This window comes from Moschus berezovskii, chromosome 4 (genome assembly GCF_049115385.1).
Source record: "Moschus berezovskii isolate FMDL1 chromosome 4, NW_MosBer_1.0, whole genome shotgun sequence".
In the NCBI taxonomy this organism is placed as follows: Eukaryota; Metazoa; Chordata; class Mammalia; order Artiodactyla; family Moschidae; genus Moschus; species Moschus berezovskii.
The window spans coordinates 16,166,687-16,192,902 of NC_142463.1; the positions used below are offsets into that span (position 1 = coordinate 16,166,687).

Here is a 26,216-nt window from a genome sequence, read left to right on the forward strand (position 1 = left end):
GCCAGTGCCAGGCCTGGGGAGGGGTCTCCATCTGCATTCCCCACGACAGTGTCCCCATATCTCTGCCTGCAACCCTCAGAAGTTTCTATTTCCAGTTTAGTTCAGATATCTACTGTATACCAAGCTGCCTAAATCCAGACCCTGCCCTGAGACTGCCAGCGGAGCAGACTATGTACAGCTAACTGTGATGGATATGAAAGGAGACAAATGCTAAATCAAGGTACCACAAGGTATCCCAGGATGCCAAGGAAGGGGGACCCATTCGTATGTATTATGGTACCACTGATTTCTATTAAAACACAGATATCCCTAGGGTGGGAGTCATCCTTGAAGCTGTTACTGCCATTCTTCAGGAAGCATGTTAGTGGAGAAGAAAGTACTGTATCTTTTGTAGCCAGAGGCTCTGCTCCTTGCTGGATGTGTGACTGTCTTTAAATTACTGGACCTCTCTGTGCTCAGTTTCCTTATCTGTACGAGAGAGGCAACAGAACCAGCCGCGCTGGGGTTTCTGCAGGACTAAATCTTGTCTGCAATGTGCCCAGGTCCTGTGTGCAGCATTGGCCCTTAATTTCACCCTGACTCTCTCTGAGGAACTCAGGCACTGGGACCAGGTAGCAGAGCCTGGCTGACACGTCACAGGGCTGCAGTGAGGAGGGCGGAGTGGCAGCCAACCTGCTTGCATGAGCTGGAGGGCTGCCCATCTTGGGGAGCCCTGGCTCCCCAACATTCCAGGGCCTCACCGGTACCTCCCCAGCAGCCCTGTGCGGCAAAGGCCACGACTCTCCTATTTTCCAAGCAAGAAACTCGAAGCAGAAACTAAGCAACCTGCCTCCCAAACCAGTAAATGCTGAAGCTGGGATTTGAACTTGGGAAGATCCAGAGCCTCCACTATTAAGTTCCACATTTACACATCCCCTCAAACTGAGGCTCACGTGCCAGGGCTCCCTTTCTTAGAGTCCGGGGGATGATTCCGCCACCTCTGCTGGAGAACCCTGATCATAGCCTGGGTCTAGGAGGTCCACATGGCACTGCTGAGCTGTGTGCAGAGGTCCAGGCCCAGGCCCCCCACAGCTCAGGCAGCTACAGAGAGGCTGTTTCTGAGGGTTGCCAGAGGCCCTATCCTCCTCTCTGTAGGTGAGAAAACTTCTGCCTAGAGGAAAAGAAAGAGCACTGCTCATGGCACACCAGGCTGGGAAGCACCTGCTGGGACTCACAGCTGAGCCCACAGACCCAAACACAGGACAGGCATCTCCAGGGGCCCCAGAGAGAGGCCCCAAGCACCCAGACCTTGGCTAGACCAACATAAAAATACAGATCCCTGTGTCCCCGGCCCCCAAGAGCCTGATGCAGAGAGCATGTCTGGGTGGGCCAAGAAATCTGATGTCTTCCTTTTTTTTTTTAAAAAAAAACCAGGCACTCCCTCCCTCCCTCTCCTTCTCCCTGGATGATTCTCATATACTCCACGGCCAGACAAAACAACCAAAGATTTATATTCCTGACCCAAAAAGCTTCTAACACTACACACCTAAACTGAACCACAGCCTGAACTTATAACCTGAAATCACAACTCATACCTGAAGAGTTAAAAATGAATTAAATGGATACACACACACACACACACACACACACACACACACACACACACACATACACATATACAGAGAGAGAGAGAGAGAGCACCTAGCCATACTGGGGCCTTTCCCAGGCCCATTTAGTCAGTCTCTCTGAAGGTGGGGCCCTGCCATTGGAATTTTTAAAAACTCCAGGTGATTCTAATATGCAGGCCAAACCGAGAACCCCTTTCATTTCTTCACATCCAGGAGAAGCCTGAAAGATGCTGCTCTGTTGCGATCCTCTGATTAGGGAGGGGGTTTCTTAGGCAAGAGCCATCGGGGGGCGGGGGGCACAGAGAAGTGGGTGGAGCTCTGGCCAGCAGGAGATACAGTGAGGCTGGTATGTAGGGAGACTGTGGTCCCTTAAGAGGAGTTGTTGCCGAGGACAGACTGGAAACTGAGGGACTGGAGAGACAGACCTGCATCTGAGGGGAGAGACAGTCTGCGGCAGTAAAACAGTGTTGATTTTCAAGGTTTCTACTGTACTCCCGACCAAGGAAGTCCCGAGGAGATCCAGCTTCCACAGAGGCTCAGGGAAGGCATCACCATCAAACCTTATCACCATCATCATCCATTTTATCATCATCACCATCATGCATTATAAAGAGGAAGGACTCTAGCAAGCTCAGGCAAGAAAGACCATGTGGAGCTCCCAGCAAGCATGTTTGAGGACCACCCGTTTCCTACCTGTGTTGAAGGCACCACTTGCGATGACCAAAACTAAAACGCTGTTCTCTTTGAAAACCAGCGTTCATGTCCACTCCTGTGGCAGCTGCCTTCTCTCACACTCTGTTCTTCCCTCTGCAAGGGGGAGCTCGCCTGGCCAGTATCTCTCGAGGCTCCTCCATGAACTAGTTGGAGGCTGCCAGGTTCGTGCTTCGAATCCTGCAGGGGATGGTCAAGAAACATGATCAAAGAGTTTGCCTGGTCAACTTCTTTACACATAGAACAATGTCCGCCTGGTCCCAGATGGCCCAGGCCCCCAGCTCCTCCCAGGCTGCTTGTCTTGGGGCAGGGACAGATTCCCAAGTGGCCTGGGGAGATGGTGTGGTGTGGCGGCCCCGGTGCCTATCACGTTCTACCTTGTATCAGACACTGAACTTCTCTGAGCCTCTATTTCTTCATCAGCAAGGAGATAGAATTCTAAGATGGTGCTTAGGTTTCCTGTCTCCCTGGTGAAAACATCCTGCACGATCCTCAGGACTGTGAATATGATGGATCTTACTCTTAGCATTAGGTTACGTTACAGGCACACTTGACCTTAAAATAGGGCGATTATTCCATGGGCTTGACCTAATTGAGAAAATCTTTAAAAGCAGAGTTGTCTCTGGTTGGTCACAAAAGAGGAAGTCATAGGGCTTAGAATCTAAGTCATAGGGCTTAGAATCAAGGGAAGGATTCGCCATGCACTTGCTAACTTGCAGATGGAGGAGGCCGTCTGGTAAGGACCTGAGGGCAGCCTCTTGAAGCTGAGAGTAACCCCCTGCTGAACCCCGACAACTCCCAAGGACATGGATTCAAACAAGTGAATAAGTCTGGAAAAGTGAAATTTCCCTCTGAGCCTCCAGATGATAACTCAGGCTACGAATACCCTGATTGCAGCCCTGAGCAGAGAACCCAGCCACTCTGTGCCAGACTTCAGAACTACAGGACTTCGAGCTTACAAAGGAGGCTTGTTTTTGGCCACTGGGTTGGAGGTAATTTGTTACACAGCAAGAGAAAACCAAGACAACCTGCAAAAGCGACTCATAGTGGGGCCTGGGTGAGAATTAAACACAATAATAGACATAAGAGCTCATTGTATCCCCCAAATCACCAAACAAAGCAGAGCACTGAGGGCCAAGGGAGGCAATGTTTACTGCATCAGTTTTTAATAGCCAATTTACCAGGCTGATTTAAGAATGAAACAAGAACACGCAGAGGAACGTGTTTCATGAGCTAGAAGGCCTAGGCATTCTAGCTGAATCTAGAGTCACCACTCTGTACTCTGGTGTGTCTGCTGGAGGCAATATGGACAGGCAACTGAGAATGGGTAACCTGGATACCTACCTGGGTTCTACTGAAAGCCTTCTCCTCATTACCTCTGCTTTGCAAAGTTGCTGAGCCTTTCTGTGCCTGATAAGAGGGGCTAAGAATGACAAGAACCTCCCGGGGTTTAATGATTCCATACACCTGAAAGGTCTCAACCAATGCCTGGCACGTGGCTCGGTCCATGTCATACTATGGATACTATTTCACTATTCTAGTAATCTAGGTCTGGGGTAACCTGCATGCAGGTCTGGGGCACTGTCACCTTCCTTCTTTCGGGCACCATGTTTTTATTGACACAGCTTTGGGATAGTTCATGTTTTGTCAGCTACATCCTACTGCTGATTCCTATGAAGACACAGCTAACCAAAGCCCCTCTGCTGCCCCCTCCCTGCCTTACCCATTGCTCTCAAATCCAGCCAGCCCCATCCCACACTCCAGAGCAGCATCACACCACCACACAGCGGTGTAATGGGACTTGCTCCGTGGCTCCTGCCTAGTCTCTCCTGATTCTGTTGTCCAAGTCAGCCAAACTTTTCACGACTTCACATTTTTCTACCATCCCCAGATCCGACCTCACGCCCTCCAACAGATCTCAAATTATTAATAAAAAGAGCTAGTTCTATCCCTCCCAGTATAGAAATACCAAGGGCTCAGAACATGTTATCCCATAAACATAGTCCACGCTTTCCCACCTCTGAACCTTGTTGACATCTACTCCCCTCCCCTATAACCATGTCTCAGTTCAGTTCAGTTCAGTTCAGTCGCTCAGTTGTGTCCAACTCTGTGACCCCATGAATCACAGCGCGCCAGGCCTCCCTGTCCATTACCAACTTCTGGAGTTCACTCAAACTCACGTCCATTGAGTCGGTGATGCCATCCAGCCATCTCATTCTCTGTCATCCCCTTCTCCTCCTGCTCCCAATCCCTCCCAGCATCAGGGTCTTTTCCAGTGAGTCAACTCTTTGCATGAGGTGGCCAAAGTATTGGAGTTTCAGCTTCAGCATCAGTCCTTCCAATGAACACCCAGGACTGATATCCTTTAGAATGGACTGGTTGGATCTCCTTGCAGTCTGAGGGACTCTCAAGAGCCTTCTCCAACACCACAGTTCAAAAGCATCCATTCTTCAGCGGTCAGCTTTCTTCACAGTCCAACTCTCACATCCATACATGACCACGGGAAAAACCATAGCCTTGACTAGACGGACCTTGGTTGGCAAAGTAATGCCTCTGCTTTTTAATATGCTATCTAGGTTGGTCATGACTTTCCTTCCAAGGAGTAAGCGTCTTTTAATTTCATGGCTGCAATCAGCATCCGCAGTGATTTTGGAGCCCCAAAAAACAAAGTCTGACACTGTTTCCACTGTTTCCCCATCTATTTCCCATGAAGTGATGGGACCAGATGCCATGATCTTAGTTTTCTGCATGTTGAGCTTCAAGCCAACTTTTTCACTACCTGGCCAAATCCTACCCACCTTTCTCAGAAAGCTCAGCCAGCTCACCCCAGAGTGGACTCAAGTCCTGCCTCCCCAGAATACCCACAGCACATTTGCTGGTCTCTCAGAATATGTAACAGCACCTCTATGCCCACAGATTCCAGGAGTCTTAAAAAGCCTTGGTAGGGCTTCCCAGGCAGCACAGTGGTAAAGAACCTGTCTGCCAATGCAGGAGTCACAGGAGATGTAGGTTCAATCCCTGGGTGGGGAAGACCCCCTGGAGGGGAGCATGCCAACCCACTCCAGTATTCTTGCCTGAAAAATCCCATGGACAGAGGAGCTTGGCAGACTATAGTCCATGGAGAACACAGAGTTGGACAGGACTGAGCAACTGAGCACACACGAGTGCACGCGCGCATGCACACACACACACACACACACACACAGCATACACCTGGGGTGGGCCATCTGACTCATCCCCCTACCCCTAGAGCTGGTATGGTGTGTCACACACAGTCAACATAGAACAATTCTCTTTAGAACCTAACCTGGCTGTTCATTCATTTAACTGATGTGTATTCAGTGCCTACTTGGGGCCAGGCTGGGTAGCAGATCCTGGAGATTAAAGACAGCAAAGATTTGGTCCCTCCCTTCAAGGGGATCCTAGTTGGGGGTGAGGATGTGGGAGAGGCAAGAAGTCAAAGGAATGCATTATAGCATCCCTGGTTCTAAGCTGCTACGCGGTAAAGGTGTAAAGGAAGGAGCAGTCAGTCCTGACGGTGTCGAACGTGTGTGAGAGAGGGCGTTTCAAACAAAGGGTGCGCCCCCAAACTGACCGAACGTTCAAGAAATTGCCCTCTGTCCCTCTGGTCAGAGGTGAGGGGCAGTGATAACTCATGAGGGGAGAGCTGGGAGGGAAAGAACTTGGTATATGTGATAGTCTGGCCTTGATCTTGTCGGGGAGTGAGGTCACTGAACCGTCCTCGTCAGTGAGGTAATGCGGTCAGGCCCAAGGGTGTGGCTGGAGGAGGAGATGGGATGAGGTGGGAGGCCGGAGCCACAGCTCTCCTCTCCCTCAGTCAGCATCGCCTCGATGCCACTGTGGCCTCCGGTGGCCGGTGGGAGGGCCAGGTAGACACACCTGCATCGGGGTCACCGGGAACGTTACTCACACCTGAGGTTCTATATGGCAAACCGGGCTCCGCCATCTGCCTCCTCTCCCCCAAACACCACTGACATGACAAGAGACATGTTCAAGAAAGAACAGATCCATAGCAGCATCAGCTGGCCAGCAAGTCTGAGGAAAAGCAGATGAGTAGGAAGGACGGAGAATCTAATCAGAGCTCAGTCAGTCTCACCCAGCATGGACAAGAGAAGACCCACCAGCCGAACACCCAGGAACCTGGCACAGAGGCAGCAGAGCCAGGGCAGGGCGGGAAGGACGGGATTCCTGAGAGCCAAAGATAATGAGTGAATGCTTCCAGTTGCCAGAAACGCCAAAGTTGGGGCACAGGGCAGGGGACAGAAACCACCAGCCCAGACACCTTAGTGCCTTCATGAGCATGATTTACTTCCACGAGACTCCAGCCCTGGCAGATGGATTGACTTCTCATACAGAAACGTGCTGAAGGCTCCATCAGCTCTTCTCTGATTCTCTTGCCTCATCTCAACATTCCTCCTCACTGTTTCCACCGGTCTGGGACTGCTGTGTTGTGTTCCTTACACGATCCTAGTCAAGCCCTACGTTGACATACCTGTTTCAGAGACTTCCAACCGTCAACAAATCCAGATCTTGCCTCTTTCCTCCAGACATGCCAAGACGCTATAGAAGTGACGTTCCCCCTTACCCAGTGAGCGATGAACTCAGCTTCCTCTCCAACAGCATCTATACAAATTTTGAGAATCAAATTGACTTTGGGCTTGACATCTACATCATTAACTGCTAGAGGGCAACAGAGCCAAGACTACAGAGATCTGAGGGAAAACAGTGAAAACCCTGAGAACTGTTACTCAGCCGAGTCTCAAAGCCAAACAGAGAAACACTAAATATAGTACGCCACCCACTTATCTTTTCTTTAAAAAAAAATTACTCAAGGAATTACTCCAACAAAATAAAACCTGTATCAGAATAAGTAATTCAAGAAAGGTCAAGGCAGGACATGCAGGAAACAATGATGAACAGTAAGAGTAGAAAAATGTACAGTCGAATCTAAACAAATGTGGGTAATAATGGTCTCATCTTGATGGAAATTAGATAACATTTAATTCTTGACATTGACATAGAAACACAGGTTTTAGTTTTTTATTTAAGGGTAACCATTTCTGAAAGGAAGATAAGATACAGATCTTTTTAAACCACTGTGGGGGAGGGGGGATAAATTCAATTAATCCAGCAAGAGTTGGGTAACAAGAAAGGAAAAGTATAATGAACAAAAGATATAAAGTAAAACGAAACATCATAAATACAAGAATGTAAACAAATTAGATTACTTTAAGACAAGAGATTATGTAGGGGAAAAAATCTGGCCATATGCTATTTATACAAATTAATAAAGGCTGAAATCAAAGAAACAGCAAAAAGACATCAATAGGCAAAATAGTAACAAAAAGAATGCAGGTCGGTCAGTATTAATATCCAACAAAATACAAATATGTTAGAATAAAATGGGGCATTTTATATTGCTAATGAGTCTTTCTCCAAGAAGAAACAAAAACCGTGAACCTTTACCTTCACCCTGGACAACAGAACCATAAAATATATGAAATAACACATTCTTAGCACTACAAAGAGAAGGCAAAACAAAAACAAAACAAGCTCATGACTCAAGATTTGATGGTACAAGTAACCTTATATAAGAAAAATACAGAGGATTTGCAGACAGTAAGCTTAACTTCATATATACTCGAGAAACAAAACACCTTTTTCTTAAATGTTCTTGTACTAGACTACAAGAAAATCTCAAATTCTGACATAGATATCACAAAGTCAGTTCTCAATACCATAGAATTAGAAACTAACAAGTAGCAAATAAAAAAGTAAATTACACAGGACAACTTTAAAATGCATTGCTAACTAAATCTGAGTCAAAGAGGACAGCAAAACTGAAAGTGCAGAATATTTATAAACACACAAGATTGAGAATCCTACTTAAAAAACCTGTGGAATGTAACCAAAGCTGCATTTAAACCTTAAATACTTTCATAATAAGAGAAGAAAGATGGAAACTACATGAAGCAAGCAGCTAACCCAAGAAGCTGAAAAACAATAAAATAAGGCAAAATAATCTAGAAGGAAGGAATGAATAAAGGTGAAAGCAAAAACGGATGAGTGAGAAAAGTACAGCAACCACAATGGGAGAAATTGGTTCTCTGAGACAAGCAACACAGACAAACCACAGGCTAATCTGACTAGCAGGGAACAGTAAAATCACAAATAAGCACCGAGAAAGACATTATTAACATGTATATTAATATGGCTTTAAATATAAGGGAATTTAAGAGCAATTATTTTAAGTTTAAATACATAATTTAATGTCAACGAATTTGAAAACTGATGACTCTTTAGAAAATTATAAATTGTACAACTAAAGAAGAAGGAGAAAATCTGGAAAGGCCAATAACAACTGAAGAAACAGGAAAGGCTACCAAAGATGGAATTCCAAATTAGTGAGAAAGAATGGAGTATTTAAATAAGATAACAGTGACAACTGGCTGGTTGTATATTCATTTGACAAACATTTACTTAGTGACTACTATATGTTAGGCACTATTCTCTGGCATTGAATATGCAGCAATGAACAAAACAGTAAAGGTCTCTGCCTTTGGAGGAGTTGAGGGTCTGGCTGGGGAGATGAGCAAGAAACAAACACGTAGGTAAAATAAAAGGTATGACAATAAAGCGGGATACAGTGTGAGTATGGATGGAGAATTCTATTTTAAATAGAGTACATGCACCACACTTACAACAGATTTAAAGATAAAATATATAAGCAAATCCGTGAAAACACCAAAACTATTAGAATATTTGTATAATTTAGTGTTGGAGAATAACATTCAAAGTCTGAAGCAGATCTCAGTGCTCTTAAAGGAAGAGATTAACAAAATTGACTACACACAAAAAAATTAAGCACTGCATATAACAGAGGACCCTGCTGACGGTTACCAAGTAAATGACAGACAAATGACTGCAACATATATAAAACAGGGCCAATATCTACAATATGTAAAAAGCACCCATAAAACAATAAGATGAACAGCTAATGAAGTGGAGAGAGGAAATAAACAGATCATTATTCAAGAAATTAAAATGTGTAATAAATATATGCAAAGATGCTTGGCCTCATTAATAATCAAAAGATATATATTAAAAGTCAATATCACCTTTTGCCCATTTGACTGGCAAAGAGGAAAATGACTGCTACCATCCAGTGTTGGAGAAAATCAGCGATCACAGTTTATGCTGATCCAGCAGCTTCACAAGGGCACACACACAAATATACATAGATCATCTTACAAAGATGCACACATGATGGCGGCAGCACCATTTTTATCAGTGAACATGGAAACGACCTTAATATCCATCAGCAAGGAACTGGTCTAATAAGTAAATGATGATAAATCCACCCAATGGTATAATAATGGGACAATATTTTTTCTTAATTAAAAACAAATACATACTCTGACTGATATAGAAATTCATCGTGACTTTATGTGTTGAGTATTGGGTGACCTCCCTTACTTTTCACAGCCTGCTGGATGGAAGGCACTATTGCTGGTCCCACTTTCCACATGAGACTTAGTGAGGAAAAGAGACCTGACAGGTGGTAACCTTGGTTCCTGTCTCACTCCAGAGCCTACACACTTAGCTGCTACACACACTTTCCCTCAATGCATGTGTGTGTGCGTGCTCAGCTGTGTCCGACTCTTTGCGACCCCACGGACTGTAGTTCGCCAGGCTCCTTTGTCCATTGAATTTTCCAGATGGGAATACTGGAGCTGGTTGCCGTTTCCCACTCCAGGGGATCTTCCCTACCCAGGGGCTGAACCTGCATCTCCGTGTCTCCTGCATCGTCAGGCAGATTCTTTATGACTGCACCAATGGGATGGTGTGCAAAAAGGGGGAAAGCAGCATTACAGACACACACATATCTGTGTAGCTGTTAATGCTACAGAGGACCTGCAGGATGAAGTTGTCAGCACATCCTAGGGGTGAGACTATATGAATGGGGCTCAGAGCATGCATTTTCTTCCTTTCACATTCCTATACTCTTTTCCTTTTTTTTTTTTTAAATCACATATCGCTTTTAGAATTTAAAAATTGCAATTTTAAGATGATATAAAACTGTCTTCTTTTTAGAAAGCAGCCGAACAGGGCAGGTCTTCCTAGGGCAAGAGGGGCCCATCTGCAAGGTGGCATCTACCCAAGGCAGGAACGACCAGGGCCAGCTCTTCTGCCGGCCCCACCCAAAACCACAAGGAGGGAGGCCCATCCTCTCCCCTCCCCACCCTCCTTGTGGAACCAAAGCAACAGAGCATGGCCTCTGCTGGCAGGTGGAAGGCGCCCCACATCCGGCCTGGGCACTGGAGGTGCATCCCTGCAGGGGAAGTTCAGCTGATGAAGAGTTAAAGAAAAACCCCGGATGCCCACAGGGGCCAGCCTCACTAGAGCACAACAAAGCCACTTTCTAAGGGCTGGCAAGGAAGCCTGGGGGCCTGGGATTCCAGCAAGGGGCCTCACACCCTGATCCCAGAGGAAGTGGACAAGGCCAGCTCTGAGGCCACGGCTACCCTCCTGACACACAGCCTGTCCTCCACTGTGAATCTGCAGACAGGGCTGGCACAGGGATAAGCTGAGTCTGCTTGGGGCAGGGAACTGCAGGATGGATCATTCTTATTTTTATTTCTGTTATGGTGGTCTGTAAACCAATAAGAAAACCCAAAATCCAGGACACTGGGACACACATGCAGAAACCCATGGAATAATCTTGGGAGATCATGAGAGGCTACTTAGCAATTGGGAGGGGAAATGGAGAGAATTACTGCCTCATTTACCTAACATCAGAGAAGTAGCACAGGAAAAGCTCAGAGAGTCAGCCCTGATATCAGGGGAGCTTGGTTTCAGACAGACCCTGGTTTCACTCATTAATAGCTGTGCAACCTCGGCTAAACTACTTCACCTCTCTGAGCCTCTTTCCTCATGAGTAAAAAAGTGAAGGACATCACCCCTCCCAATGCTGGTTGTGAGCACTGGATGAGCCAAAGTGTGAGAGATCTAGCGTGGGCCTCGCTTACGAGAGGCACTCGGGTAATGCCTGTGCTTTTCCTCAGTCACAGTGGCAGACCTTCCCAGCCATCCTCCCTGGCTGTCCACCTCTCCTCGTTCTGGGTCCTGTTTTGAGGTTGGCTCTGCAAGGTTTCCTGCCTCCTCCCCTGCGGCCAGGCTTCAGTCTTTAGGCTGACAGGCTTTAGGCTCAGCTCCCTTTGCCGAGATGCACACCTTTGCTTCAAACGCGTGCATTCCTGTCTGAAAACATACATGGCCACATGCACTGGGCCGCCCCTGGATCCTTCCTGGTTCCTGACCCCATTCTCCAGACAAGAAGCTTCTCTCTCTCTCATGGAGTAATGAGGTGACCCCAAACAAGGAAAATGAGCAGAAAGAAAGGCAGGGGAGCTCAGAGCCTTTGAGATAGATAGGGCATACTTTGAGAAGACCTGGGAAATGTTTTCCAGTAAAAGCAAAAATAAAGGATGGTGATATATTTCCACCTGTATTGAGGATAGAAGAAGAGGAACTTCAAGGGCAGGGTAATGGAGTCTGTTTAGTGACAGGTGAGGCTATCTGGTCCCACGAACTCTATGGGGATCAGGCAGGAGAAACACCCATGGTTTTCAGACACTTCAGGGAATGGGGAGAGAGACGCTGAATGCAGGAGCCTAGCCCAGGAGCCTAGGAGAACAAAGAGTGGCGGGAAGAGGAGGTGCGGAGGAAACCCCAGGGACTGCACGTGAGGTTGAGGTGCTGAGAGCCGCCAGGGGTACAGGGGAAAAGGACTCGCTTCCTGCCATACCAGGCCACACCTAGTGGCGGCCCTCTTTCAGCGGAAGTCTCCTGCAGCTGGGTACAGTAGACAGCCCACTGGACTGGTCCACACTCGAGAGCCAGCTGCATCCGGCCACCTTGGACAAGACACTCCCTGTCACTGGGCTAGACCCTAGGGTGCAAAGGTGAACAAGGACTGTCCTGCCACGGGGCAGTCTCCATCTAGTAGGGAAGCTGGGCCAGAAAATCAGTGATTACCATCCTTTCTCCCAAGGACCCCCAAACTTGGGCTGTTTCCCACCCTCTCCCCACCTGGAAGGCTCATCACATGCCTCTAGTTTGCAGAGACAGAAAAAAGGGGCAGGGAAGGAAACTCGCGTTTGTTGCATGCCTACCGTGGACCAGTGTTAGTGCTATCACCTCACTGTCACAGACGCTGCCACCTGACAGTTGAGGAAGCACAGGCGTGTGGACAGTCCTGCACAGCTGAAGGGGAGCCCTAGGCTTTGGTGTCAGATTAAAACCAGGCACCACTGGTCTCTGTCGCTGCGTGGCTCCAGGCAGGTCACTTAACATTTCAAGTTTAGTCTTCTCATCTCTAAAATGGGAGCAACAGTGCACAGCCTGGGTGGGTGTAAGAACTCAGTAATACTGAGTCAACTTTCCAAAAAATGACCTTCTCTGCTTCCTCTTTTGGTTATTACCGATCTTTTAGCTTTACTTATATCGACAATGATTTTGTGTGCTAAGTTAAGAAGATTTCAGATTCCAACTCTATGGCAACTTATTGACAGGGATGGCACAGGAGGGGGAAAAAACAGCAGGTTGAGGCCCTGGGAGACCTGGGGACTGTGACACCCCAACCACTGGCCCACAGTGGGGAGGCATCACAATCAAGGCCCTCGGGGCAGAATGAGAACCAGGGTGTGTGTTTGGAGGAATTATTGCTTTCTGCATCCACATGGCTGCCCCCCGAGCTAAGAGGGGAAGCCTGATGACCTCAGACCCTCCAGGCATCGGACCGAGCTTCTGGCCTAGCTCTCCATCTGCCCAGTGCTGCTGATCCCCATCCCCCACCGGCTCAGGAGCTCAGGCCAACAGAAAAGGCTGTGCCAAAGGAAGCTGTCTGCTACAGAGCCCTCTGGGTCTGCTCTGCTGTTCTTCCTTTTTTTGGACTTTGTGGCTGTTTGAGCTGGTACCTTTTTCCATAGAAAGTTTCCATTGCATCAGTTATTTACATTGTCACCACCTATATACGTAGGCTGTTTCGAATCGGTGAACCAAATCACGCCCAAGCCCAGGCTCCGCCCTGCCCCCCACAGGGGAATGGGGAGTGCCAGGGTCAGCCCTCAGAGCCGGAGACCCCCACCGGTCCCGGGCTGGGGGTCTGACAGGTGGGAGGACCTGTCTCAGCCCTGGCTGGGCCACCTTTCATTGGCTCAGTCCCCTTGGAAAGCTATTTCTAAGGTGGAATTTAAGAGGACAGGCCCCAAGTTCGAATCTCTGTCTCCTCCACTTCCTCGCTGTGTGATCTTCCTAGAGATAGGTTACTTACCTAACATCTCTGAGTCTCAGTGAACTAGTGTGTAAAACAGGAAAAACTGTGGCACCTGCATGGCTGGACTAAGGGGAGACTCAATTTATCCACACAAAGTGCTTAAAACAATGCCCAGCCTAAAGCCTCAATGAAAGGCAATAAATATGGATAGAGTCCTCTTTTTCCATCATCCTGTAAAGATCTTCTCTGGACCAATACATAGCAGCTTCTGAACTGTCACCCTCTCCATAAGGTCAGATAAATTGTCCCAACACTCAGCTCTTACCATGCCCTTTCCTGTACCAAAGTTCTTAGTGGTTCTTCCTATAAATCTATACTTGGGATCTCCTCCACTAATAGCCTGGTTGCCCCTGACATCAATGCAGTCCTAGACAACCCCTGCTCCAGCCAAACTATTATGCTCACAGTTTGTCTGTTTCTGTACAGCTCTGTCTGTCTGAAATGCTTTTCTCCATTTCACTGTGGCCAAATACAACCACAATCACCCAAGTGAGCCTAGCTCATATGCCACCTCCTCCATGAAGCCCTCCATGCCCTTCCCTCTCTGGCTAGAAATGACTCCTCATTTACAGCACATGGTCCCGTTCCTGTGGCCTTTCCCTTTTCTCCCCTGTGTTTGTGGAATATAATACTGATACAAATGTTTGTCAGCATCACACACAAACCACACGACCTTTGGGGACAGGACTAGAATGCGTGTGATTCACCTTTGTATCACACACAGAGCTTTGAGCCTCATTCATGAGAATGAATGAGAAGATATACTCTGAGTTCTCTCACTTGACCGCCCCTGGGTGTAGGTGTGCTGGTGAAGATGAATCAACAACTACGCAGCATCCACGTGTTCTTCTTGAGGGAACCAGCGGACAAGCCATCAGTCAGGACCTCCATGGGCTCACAGCTCCAGCTCAGCCCTAGTTCCACTGCTGAGTCCCAGGTAAGCAGCCCATTGCCCTAGACGGGACCCTGAACCTCGGCACAGGGACTCCACGAGGCATCCTGAGAAGTCTAGGAGCCATGGCTGACTTCTTCCTTTTCCCCAGGTTCCCAGTGAATTCACTCCGAAAGAGTCTCTCAAGCCCCTGGGCTCCTGTGCACCCACTGCCCCTGGCTCCTCTCTCCATGCCGTGCAGAGTAGTGTTCCAACATTGCAGAGTAAGTGGGTATCACGGTGTGCCATAACCACTTCTGATGCTTGCTGACCACCCTTAGGAATCCAGATTCCTCAAGAAAGTGTCAGACCCTCTTCTCCATATGGTCACATGACCTTCCAGCCTCACTCATCACATGATGCTCTTGTTCACTCCTTGCCCTTCAGCTACTTAATACCTGGACGTGCCCCCTTCTACCCAGGTTCCAAATTCTGTTCAGGAAGGTCCTCCCTCCCCTCTCCGCCAGGCACACTCCCACCCATCCTTTGAAAGCTCAGCCCTGGCAAGTCCTCCTTTTCCCTTAGCCCTTCCAACAGCCAGGCACCGGGCTGGAATCTCTTTCTCTCTTGCCACTGACCCTCCACCCAGAGCTGCGGTGCAACACTGACCCCATTACGCTGTGATATTATCTTCCCGTGAGCCCATCTTCCCTGCAGACAGCGAGTGCCTTTAGGGCAAGAACAACGTGTACCATCTGTGTACCTCCGTGCTTGTTAGCACAGAGCTTGGTGTGCGGAGTGAATGAGTGATGAGTAACAGCCAGTAAACAACCCCTACTGGCCTGCCTTCCAGGGTGTTGCCCCTGACATCATCACATTCAGGAACTCACTTTCCAGGACAAGCAACAGGTGACTCTGCCAAACCAGCAGGCCCAGGGTCCACCGAGACCAAAGGGCTTTCCCAGGGTCCCCAACATCTCTGTCTATGCTGCAGCCCCAGACCCTGGACAGCCTAAGGCTTGCCTTTGTGGCGACTGCACATCCTGGGAACCTGGAGTTGGGCTGAGGCTTTGGGGCACTTCCAGGAGGAGGAGAATCTCAAGGGTGTTCTGCCTCTGGCTACTCAGAACCAAGACTGTCCATACTGTTGCCTCCCTCCTGCCCAGCCTGAGCACTCCTGTCTAGACTGTGCCCACCTTCGAGTCCTCTTACTCCTCACGGGGGCCACCCTCTTGTTTCCCTGCCAGGCTGAGTCTACCTATCCATTCTTTAAACAGCTAAACTCCCAGAATATAGGGGAGGGTGTGGGGCACACAGGAGGTGGGCAGGACCTCAGCTCTGCCTTTAACTGGCCACGTGACCAAGGAGAAGTCATGTTCCCCGCAAGCCCCCAGTTTCCCCTCTGTCAAAGATTAGAACAGGCCCATCTCTGAGGTCCCCTTCCGTTTCAACTCCCTGACAAGGAGTTGATTTATTTACTAGTCAGAATAACTCTTCCCAGTTAAAGGAAAACAAGCAGAGAAAACCATGTGTCTTTCTCAGCATCTCCTGTAAGTCAGGATGGATCTCTCACTCTGGAAATATGTTATACGGTCTTCTGATTCTTGAAGGAAAGCCCTCACTGGGTGGCAATTTCTATGTGCATATAAACCAGGGATTTAAAACACCCTTGCACACATCGGTTCTTCCTTTTGAATTTTACAGTTTGGTGAGATGGGTCTTTCTCACTCTCATCTAACAGATAAAGTGAGGCTCAGAGACATGAGGGGATGGTTAAAGTTCCCCAACTAGTGTGGGGGAGGAATGGCACTGGCCCCTAGGATGTCGCAGCACGGCTGCCAGGGAGCTGGCCTTGCCTAACGGACAGCCAGGATAGTTTAGAAAAGCAACACCCAGCTGCCCATGCTTTTCCACGTGCTTTCTTCACACATGTGGACACATTCAAAGATGTGTGGAGTACAAGGCCACGCAGGACGCTGGTGTGAGGAAGACGCCGAATTTCTAGAAGCCGGGCCCCTTCCAGGCCCACTATTCTAGAAAATAGATGATGCTGAGAGCTGGACAGACAGCTCTTCCAAGGAGAGAAGCCTTTATTTCTGAAGATTCCAATCCCACCTGCTATCACAGGCCTCCATGCCTTTGAACCCTGTCCAGGACAACAGAATCTCTGTCCCCCAAGATCAGGCAACGCCTCAATCCTCCTGGTCTTCCAGGCCCTCTGGATGCAGGGCTCCTCCCCTGAGACTCCCAGTGAGAGCTTGACTGCATGTGATCTGATTATCAAACAGGGCAGGAGAAAAGGTGGGGGCCCCGAGCCCTGGGGAAGAAGGAACAAGTGCTGCAGTTCTGGTCCCTTCTTCCAGCCTGTTGCTCCCATTTGTCATCCATGATCTTGTACTGGTGCTTTACTGGTCTGGTCTTCCAAATTACACAGTAAACTCCCTATTGGAAGCCCCATGGAAGGGCCTCTAGGTGCAGTTGTGCAGTACACAACCTGGACAACCATCCACAGCTCACAACTTCCAATCAGTCCCCGCATAGCATTCACCACCACTGTAACTGAAGACCTAACTCATTATTCTTGCTTCACAGAATACACATTCTCAGGGAAGGACCAGACTCTGTTTTTCTTGTTCCCAGGCTGAAGCCCAGACCCTAGCATCCTATTAACACGAAATAAGTTCTCCATAGATAGGTGTTGGAGTAATAAAGTCATTTAGCCACTCGCTGGTGCATTTAATTGGAAGAAGAGTGGACCTGCCCTGGAGCTGAAAGTGAGAGAATTGCATTCTGGTCCCAGCTCTACCACCAGCCCCCATGTGCCCTTGAGCGAGGCCTCAGTTTCCTTGTTTATTAAGGGAGGGTGGGGTTAGATGTCCCCGCCACATTTGCCTGATGCTGAAGGTGAGGATCTCTGGAAATTCTGTACCCTGGGCACCTCACTCGCCTCACCTACGTCCCGACCGTGGTTCTCTATGTTTTGTGTGGGCTCCCCCAGGTCCAGCAGTGCAGAAAGTGTCTAAATCTAGGGGAGAAGGGCTCCAGGCAGGGTGGAGACAGATGCCACAGTGGGGAGGGGAGCTATTTCTGCTGGACTCTGCCTGGGACAGAAAAGCAACACTGATAGCCACACTCACCGAGACAGCAGTGTTGTCAAAGGCTTTCACACCAGCTCTGTTTACCGGCAACCCGTCTGTGAGGAAGGAGGGAAATGATCTGGCCAGGGCCAAAGGTCACAGGCACCACAACTAGGACGGAACCCCAGATGTCCTGTGTTCAAGTCTGGGCCCTTTCAGCACACAGCACAGAACACAGCTTCTACTAGTAGGGGGCACAACTGATTTCAACAGGCAGAAGTCACTCATTCTTTTTTTTTCAAAACTTTTTATTTTGGAGTATAGCTGATGAACACCGTTGTGATAGTTTCTGATAGTTTCAGGTAAACAGCAAAAGGACTCAGCCACACATACACATGGATCCATTCTCCCCCAAACTCCCCTCCCATCCAAGCTGCCACATAACATTGCAACTCGGCTAGAAGTCACTTATTCTTCACCTAGGTTCTGGCGATGCCCTAGGCCTGTGGTTGCTGGGGGGTGTAGGGGGTGTCAGGGAGAGGGAAGGGTAGAGTGTGGGAGGGGTAGCAGCCTGCTGGTGGTTAAAACAGACAATGCAAGGTCCTCAAATGAGTGACATAATTCTAAAGTGTGTTTAGTTGCTCAGTTGTGTCTGACTCTTTGCAACCCCATGGATTGTGCCCACCAGGTTCCTCTGCCCATGAAATTTTCCAGGCAAGAATAGTGGAGTGGGCAGCCATTCCCTTCTCCAGGGGATCTTTCTGACTCAAGGGTCAAACCTGGGTTCTCCCACATTGCAGGCGGATTCTTTACCGTCTGAGCCACTAGGGAAGCCAGGATAATCTCCCTACCCAAAATGCAGCTAATTAGCAGTTATATTTCCATGTGAAATCTTAATTCCTCTTTGCCAGGTACAGTGATGCATCCACAGGTTCCAGGATGAAGACAGGCTTCCCAGGGTGGCTCCGTGGTAAAGAACCCACCTGACGATGCAGGAGTGGCAGGAGCTGTGGTTTCGATCCCCGGAAGAGGAAATGGCAACCCACTCCAGTACCCCGTCCAGTATTCTTGCCTGAAGAATCCCATGGACAGAGGAGCCTGGTGGGCTACAGTCCATGGGATTGCAAAGGGTTGGACACGACTGAGCACACACATGCACAGAGATGAGGACGCGGACATCCTCTAAAGGTCCTTATTCTGTCTACCCATCATGCTGCAAGGAACACATCTCCCCTAAATACAGCTCCAGGAGAAAGGCGGCCCAGGCCGGGAGAGAAGGAGATGGGGGAGGGGAGAGGCGGGCAGACACACACTCACACCCTGCCAGCAGCGGTGGTGGCAGCTTCCTGGCCGGCTGGTTAGTATACATCACCCTTGAAAAACTCGTCATGTTTCTACACTGAAGCGGGCACGTGCAGTTTCCACAGTGACTGCAGAAGCAGAGCCAGAAATAGCCCCACTGAGATGGAAAACATCCCCTCCTCAGAGCCACGCACTCTCTCATACCCACAGTCCCCACCCCGTGGCACCGTGGGCACAGGAGCTTCCAGCAGGCCCCGCCCTGCAGTGTCCCAATCTTTCCTTCTCTGACCTCTTGCCATGAGCCACTGGGCACCCCCTTGGGCCTGAAGCCCATGGTGTTCTGATCTGGCCCTGTCCTCAGGCCTCCAGGATGGGGCTGGGCCCTGCCCCAAGATAGCCAGGTCCACAGAGGCAAGTGGCTACTCACACCAGCCCAGCCTCTGCTCCGGGGCGAGCCCCACCAAGCTGCTCTGCGTTCCTGCCCTGTGACTCCCACTTGGGAATCTTGATTGAAACCCTGCCCCTCATCCCCCAGGGTGTTAGAAGAGCTCACCCTCTTCATGAGCTCAACATTTTGCTGAAATATATAGACCCGCAAATATGCAGGCCTCAGCATCCACACCACTCACTCATACGACATGGTGTTTTTAGGGCCCTGGGACGTCTCGGCCATGCTGGTTAATTTCTCCTGTGTTAGGTCCTATCCTGTCAAAGGAAAACAAAAGTCACCATACCTTCTACCTGCAAGGCATGGTGCTAAGCAATCTGTGTGCACTAGTTCATTTTATCCTCACCTCAACTCAATTGCTATCACCCCCACTTTACAGAGAGGAAACTGAGACTCAAAGAAGGGAAACAATTTGCCAGGGTCACAAAGCCAGAAAGCGGTAGGGCCCAGTCTGAGCCCAAGGTGCCAGACCTCAAACCTAGTCTGTAGCCACCTGTCACGTCACGGGGTGGGGTGAGCAGAGGACGCACCCAGATGATGCTTGCTAATGCTACATGAGATGTCCCAGACTGCCTCCTAGAAAGCTCTGAGCCACTCCTGGCACCTCCAGTTTCGTCTCTCTGTACATATTAAATAAGATTTTATTAGGGCCATGAAGAAGTGAGGGTGAGGGAGGTGCCACTGGAAATCACTGACTGTAGCCAACCGTCCCATATTGATGACCAGCCCAAGACTCAGGAATATAGGCGACCTACCCTGACGCAGGGCAGGCCTCTGAGCTGAAGCTGAAGAGGTCCATGTTTCTCCTGGTCCTGGGGGGAAATCATCCATTTTCTTCCCCTCAGCCCCCTGCCCTCCTGGAACAGAACTGACAACCAGATGTGGTGTGGGTCGTGGCCCCTGCTTTGACAACGTGGCAGACTTGCTGGCTGGGTGGTGAGATCGTGGTCTGCATTCCCTCTTCTGGGAAGCAGGGCATGTGTGGAAGCATGAGGGCAGGCACAGGCCTGCGGTAAACCCGTCATGATGGAGAACGGCAGCTCTCGGCCCTGAGACACCGCTACCAAAGATGGCAAGAGCCCTTCACTTTGAACCAAAAGCCTCAAGCCAAGTCCCATCCCGCTTTAATACTTAATACTCGCCACTGGGGATACTGAGCCACCCACACAGAGAAGATGGACTTTTCTGAGTCTTAACTCTTGGAGACTACAGTGTCTCGGTAAGGGGTCGGTAGGAGTTTGAAATGAGACAACCCGTGGTAATGCTGGAGGCACAAGCATTCCCTTGGTGGTGGAATGCAGGCTGGTGATGCTACAGCTGTGGGGCAGGACCCAGGAATATGCGATTCCCCGCCCCCTCCACCCCTATGCTAATTCCACTGCAGGTTGTCTACAGACCACGCTTGGAGAAATCGGTCTAGAAAGTGCTCAATGTGTGTTTGTAGAAGACAGGGATCTGTGAACATCTGTTGAGCTGCACATGGCTGCTGGAAGACACGGGCTGGAGGAAATAAGTAATTTTCTCCAAATACACTTCCTGTGAAGCCCAAATGATGGGAACTAGGTTGAGGATTCTAGGACTGAGAAGATGACGCAATAACTCCCTTCCCCAAGGAGCAGACGTGAGTGTTTCCTGTCAGATGGGAGAGACCTGGCTGGAGAGTCAGGCTGGGGTGGAGTAGGAGTAGGCGGGGGTGGGGGGGGTGCTCAGGGTCAAAGGTAGGGAGGGGTGATCCCCGGGGCCCCCAAGGGACTCATTCCACAGCCCGGTCTCTTCAGCATCTTCATGCAGACAGGAAAGAAAGAACTGAAAATACGCTCATTAAATCTGCATCTGGCACCCAATTTGGCAGGGTTGCCAAAATTCTGTAAGACTAGAATTAAATTAGCAAATTGGAAGTAAAATGATTTTAAGCAGACATGATGGAATTCATCAGAGCCAGGTGGAAGCTAGTGGGGGAAGGGACCCAGGAAAGCCCACACACCAGCCTCAGGGTGGGAAAGCCTGGCCGTGAGAGGAAACAGAAAAGAAACAAACCTGTGAGCAGACCTGACTCAGATGATTGGATTCACCCTTGGAATGTGCTCGGTGACAAAGCCAGCCCCATGCTGTGAGGTGGTAAGAGGCTCCTCCTAGGAGACAGGAGGTATGGCCGGCAGCAACCAGTGAAGGAAAGCAGCCTTTCACAAAAGAGCAAGAAGAAAGGACCCAGGGAATGGCTAGGAAACGAGATGGGCTGGGTTCCCCAGACCAGGGGTCCCAGGAGGGTAGGCACCAGGGGTGGTGCACACAGCGCCCTGTGTGCTGTGCAACCTGTGCTCCCCATTGTGTGTTAACTGAGCTCATGGTTTGCAGAAGACACGAGGATGGACTTGGAGGGGTGGGGGTGGCACAGAGTTTATGCAGGGAGGGCCAAGAGGGTAGAAGCACTTAGTAAGCATCAGACACCATGTCAGATGTTTGCCAAGCATGACCTCATTTCATCTTTTCAATAATCCTGTGCCATAAAGATTAGCCTTTGCTCTTTATTTTCCTGGGCTTTCTTTTTTTCTCTCTTTGTTCAAAAATAATTTTTTAAAAAAATACAGAAGTACATAAAGTAAAACGTGGACCAGTCACCTTTTACCCTCCCAATTTCTCCTCCCCAGATAAAAGTACCACTGAGAGTTCCCTGGTATTTTCCCATGTTGCTTCCACGAACACAGACTCTCATCTATACACGCACACGCATACACAACTGCTTAACAATTTCTGCATAAAAATGGGATCAGGTAGCACATCTCACACAGAAAACCTTTTTTCCAGTTAAGAATATGTTGTAAACGTACTCCCATGTCAGGACCTACAGATTCATTTCTTTCTTTTTAAATGGGCGAAAAGTATTCCGTGGTGCAAATTCACCATAATTTTCTTAAGCATTGTCAATGCTGGACACTGAGGTCATTTCCAAGTTCTCTCTGTTGCAAACAACGTACAAGGGAACACCCTTTAGATGTGTGTGTGTGTGTGTATACATATATACACATATATACATTTGTGCCTGTGTGCTCAGTCGTGTCTGACTCTTTGTGACCACCATGGACCATAGCCCACCAGACTCCTCTGTCCATGGGATTTTCCAGGCATGAAGACTGGAATGGGTTGCCATTTTGCTTCTCCAGGGGAACTTCCCAACCCAGGGATCAAACCTGAATATGTGCCTTTATCATTTTTATTGGCACCAAATTAAGCTCAAAGTGCCCTTGACCGTTGCCAGCACTAGCTTGTCTCTATTTTTTCACATTTTTGCCATCTCTAACCATTTTACTTTATAATCCTTTGTTTTTTAGTAGATAGAGCATAAATCATATGTTTATGAGCTATTTTCACTTCTCTGAACTACCTGCTTTTCCAGTGAGTGAGAGAAGGGGACGACTGAGAATGAGATGGCTGGATGGCATCACCGACTCTGTGGACATGAGTTTGAGTGAACTCCGGGAGTTGGTGATAGACAGGGAGGCCTGGCGTGCTGTGATTCATGGGGTCGCGGAGAGTCAGACATGACTGAGCAACTGAACTGAACTGAACTACCTGCTAACATCTTTGCACATTTTTTTAAATTTGGCTGTATTTTTAGTTGACTGATGGAATTCTCATCATAAGAATAACAACTAACACTTTCTATGCACCCAACACTGCTCTAGGCTTTCTGCGAGCTTCATAGCATTGAATCAAAACTCCAAAAGGGAAGTGGTAGCGTCAGTCCACGTTTACGGTGGGGGAAAGAGAGGCTCGGAGACTTCAAATGACGTCTGAGGTCATGCACACCCAATGAGGGACAGGCCAGTCTGAGGAACTAGCTGAACCAACCATTTCATCCTCAAATGAGATATTTGAAAAGCCGCTCCCTAACCTAGAGAGAAAGAAAATTCCCTCTTTAAATTTTCCCTCTTTCTGTTATTTGTTCTTCACTTTATCTGTGGAATCTAAGTGCATATTGATTTACTATTCCAGGTAAGAAACTGAAGTTCAGTTTCTAGAGGCAATAACAACATGGAATTGGACCATGTACCTTAGGCGGGACAGGGAAATGTTGAGAACAAGGCTGAAGTGAGGAGCAGGATTTGGGTGGGGGCAGGATTTATGCATCGGGGTAAGTGTCATGGGACGTGGAGGTTGAGGCAGGACCCCCTTCTGTGAAGGGCTCCAAAGGGCAGGCAGGCAGTTTCCAGGACTCCCCCTGGGGGCAACATGGGGTGAGAAAGTCTGGTACCAGGGAATAAGGTGAAGATTAGCTTAGCTAGGACTCATCACTAATCAAAGGGCGATCTCACCCAGCCCAGCACGTCCAGTGACCTGGCACCAGGAACAGTAAAGATGCTCATATTTCAGGGTGACAGACATACCTGTGTATGTGGAAGTGCTGGGGATCCCTTGTGTGAAATCCACGCTTGACAGAGGCAGAATTTTGGGTTTTAGTGGCACTTTTAATGAGGTTCTTTTTTAACTCCCAAAACACCAATGTTGCATGTGGGTTTCTGGGTTAGAGACCTACCACCAAGCTGTCACGTGGCTTGGCTACCCTCATCTCAGGGAACACACGCAATACTTTTGACTTCCTTGGACACAACACACAGTGGAGAGAGAAGGATCATTTGCATGCCATTTGCCATTTTTCTTCTGAGAAAATTAAGTTAACAAAATAGGAAAAAATGTGGGAAACTGACTTGCTAAAACTAACATGCAGAAACAAGTTTTAGAGGCACAAATCAGCATTTTTGTTGTTGTTGTTACTGCTGTTCAGCTTTGACCTCAGATAACTTTATCGTTCCCAAAATATTTTTGTATAGAACTCTAGTTCATCAATCTTATATATGTGTACATCTTCCTTATATACACACAAACATATAAAATCTGTTCCTTATATGTACAGATATAAGTATATATAAAAAACCATATATATATTCATATATATGGGCTTCCCAGGTGGTGCAGTGGTAAAGAATCCACCTGCCAATGCAGGAGATACAAGAGACATGGGTTCAATCCCTGGTTCGGGAAGATCCCCTGGAGCAGGAAATGGCAACCACTCCAGTATTCTTGCCTGGAAAATTCCATAGATAGAGGAGCCTGGCGGACTACTGTCCATGGGGTCACAGTCAGGTGTGACTGAACATGCACACACATACTCATATATATAATGAGTTCTTTGATTAATCAAGATTGGAAAACTGCACACAATATCTACCTCTACAAACACACACACACACACTTTTTGGGAGATTTTCAATGCTCTGTCACATATTAAAGACTCAGAAGTCCTGCCGTATATAAGGGTCTATTGATTTGGCTACAGCACTTTTATTTCTTTCCATCCACGGCACTTGTGTTCTAGAACACACACTACAGGAAACACCAGACTTTACTTCACAAGATCAGAGCCTGCTTAAAATAAAGAGTCTATCTTGGAGTGACTGCCCTACTCTTTTGAACATCAGATACTTTCTAACAGACTCATGTGATGGTTTCCTGTTCATTTGAGCATCTTACGTCTTTCCTATATTTCAGGGTGACACCAAGTGCCCACATGCCAAGGCACAGGCCCTCTGGAAACTGTAAGGAGATCAGGTCACCCAGACAAGCTAAGCTGTGTCTCCCAAGCAGTTGCACAGAGAAGCTGGACCAGTCGCTTGCTCTGGACTCAGTGGTTTTCAGCTGGAGGATCCCCAGAAACTCATCTAAGTTAGGTTGCTTGCTTTGTGAGTGCAAAATCACTGAAAGGAAGCTCTTGACCCTGGTCTCTTTCCTTCATTCCAAAAGACACTGTTCCCTGGCCCTGATGTTTTCTACCGTGAGAGAAAACTATCTTAGGATTACACCTTCCCTCTCTGATTCTCTTCTCACTGCCTCACACCACTGCCATGAGTCACTCCGATTCATATAATCACGGGAGGTAGCCCTACAAATAAAACTAGTTTCCATCGACAGCATCAATTGAAAGTGAGTCAGTGAACTTTCATCACATGTAAAGTGCATACTTGGCATAGCCTAAAATATATGTTATGTGGTACAGGAGACATTCACCTGGGAGCATTCTCCGCGGGACATACCTCCCAGGGAACATTCCTCCTTCATCATGGTTATCTGCATTGGTTTATAATTTTGCTCCTTCTCACACGGGCAACTCTAGGGGTGACAGTAGCCTTAGGGATTCAATTACCCGATGACCCTTTATGACTCTCCTCATGAACCTTGAGGAGGCCAGCTAGTTGGAGTGTATGTGGATTTACTCATTTATTTTTCCATACATTTTTCACTTTGGAATAATCCTATATTGACAGAAAAACTGCAAACACAGAGAGAGTCCCCGTAAACCCTTCACCCAGCTTCCTTTACCGTTGGCATCTTACATAACCAGTGTAGATTTGTCAAGTGGAAACTGACACTCGTAAGTTACTATTAACTCAACTACAGACTTTATTCGTATTTTACCAGTTTTTCAGCTAATGTTCTTTTTCTGTTCCAGGGTCTGTTCCTGAAGGATCCCATATTGCATTTAGTCATCATATCTTTTTAGTCTATGGATTTGCTTTTGTTTTCAAAAAAATAAATATCATCCTCCACTGCACACAAGGTGGTATGCTGGGTGCCCAAATACCCTGTCAGGAGAAATACAGATATGCTGGGCAGCAATGTCTGGATTTGAGTGCTCACTTTATCCCTCACCTGGGGAATGGTCCTCGTCTTGTCACTCCATAGACAGAGTTCTTGGACCACAGCTGCAACGTGGAGACGGTACCTCTTCCTTGTTAGAAGGCTGACAGTCTATGCGGACAGGCATTTTAAAGGTTTAAAGACCAAT

At 48.2% G+C, this 26,216-nt stretch overlaps 1 protein-coding gene across 6 annotated transcripts in view; it reads right to left on the reverse strand.

The window, feature by feature from the left end:
• The window catches only part of HIVEP3 (HIVEP zinc finger 3), a 569,356-nt gene that overhangs the window by 103,652 nt on the left and 439,488 nt on the right, over positions 1-26,216 (reverse strand). For 5 of the 6 annotated variants that reach the window (XM_088835191.1, XM_088835192.1, XM_055402428.2 and 2 more), the window contains one exon: positions 2,301-2,498. The exons of the other annotated variant lie outside the window; for it this stretch is intronic. The gene's annotated coding sequence lies outside the window, so the exon portion shown is untranslated. The remainder of the gene's footprint in view (positions 1-2,300; positions 2,499-26,216) is intronic. 6 annotated transcript variants of the gene reach the window in all.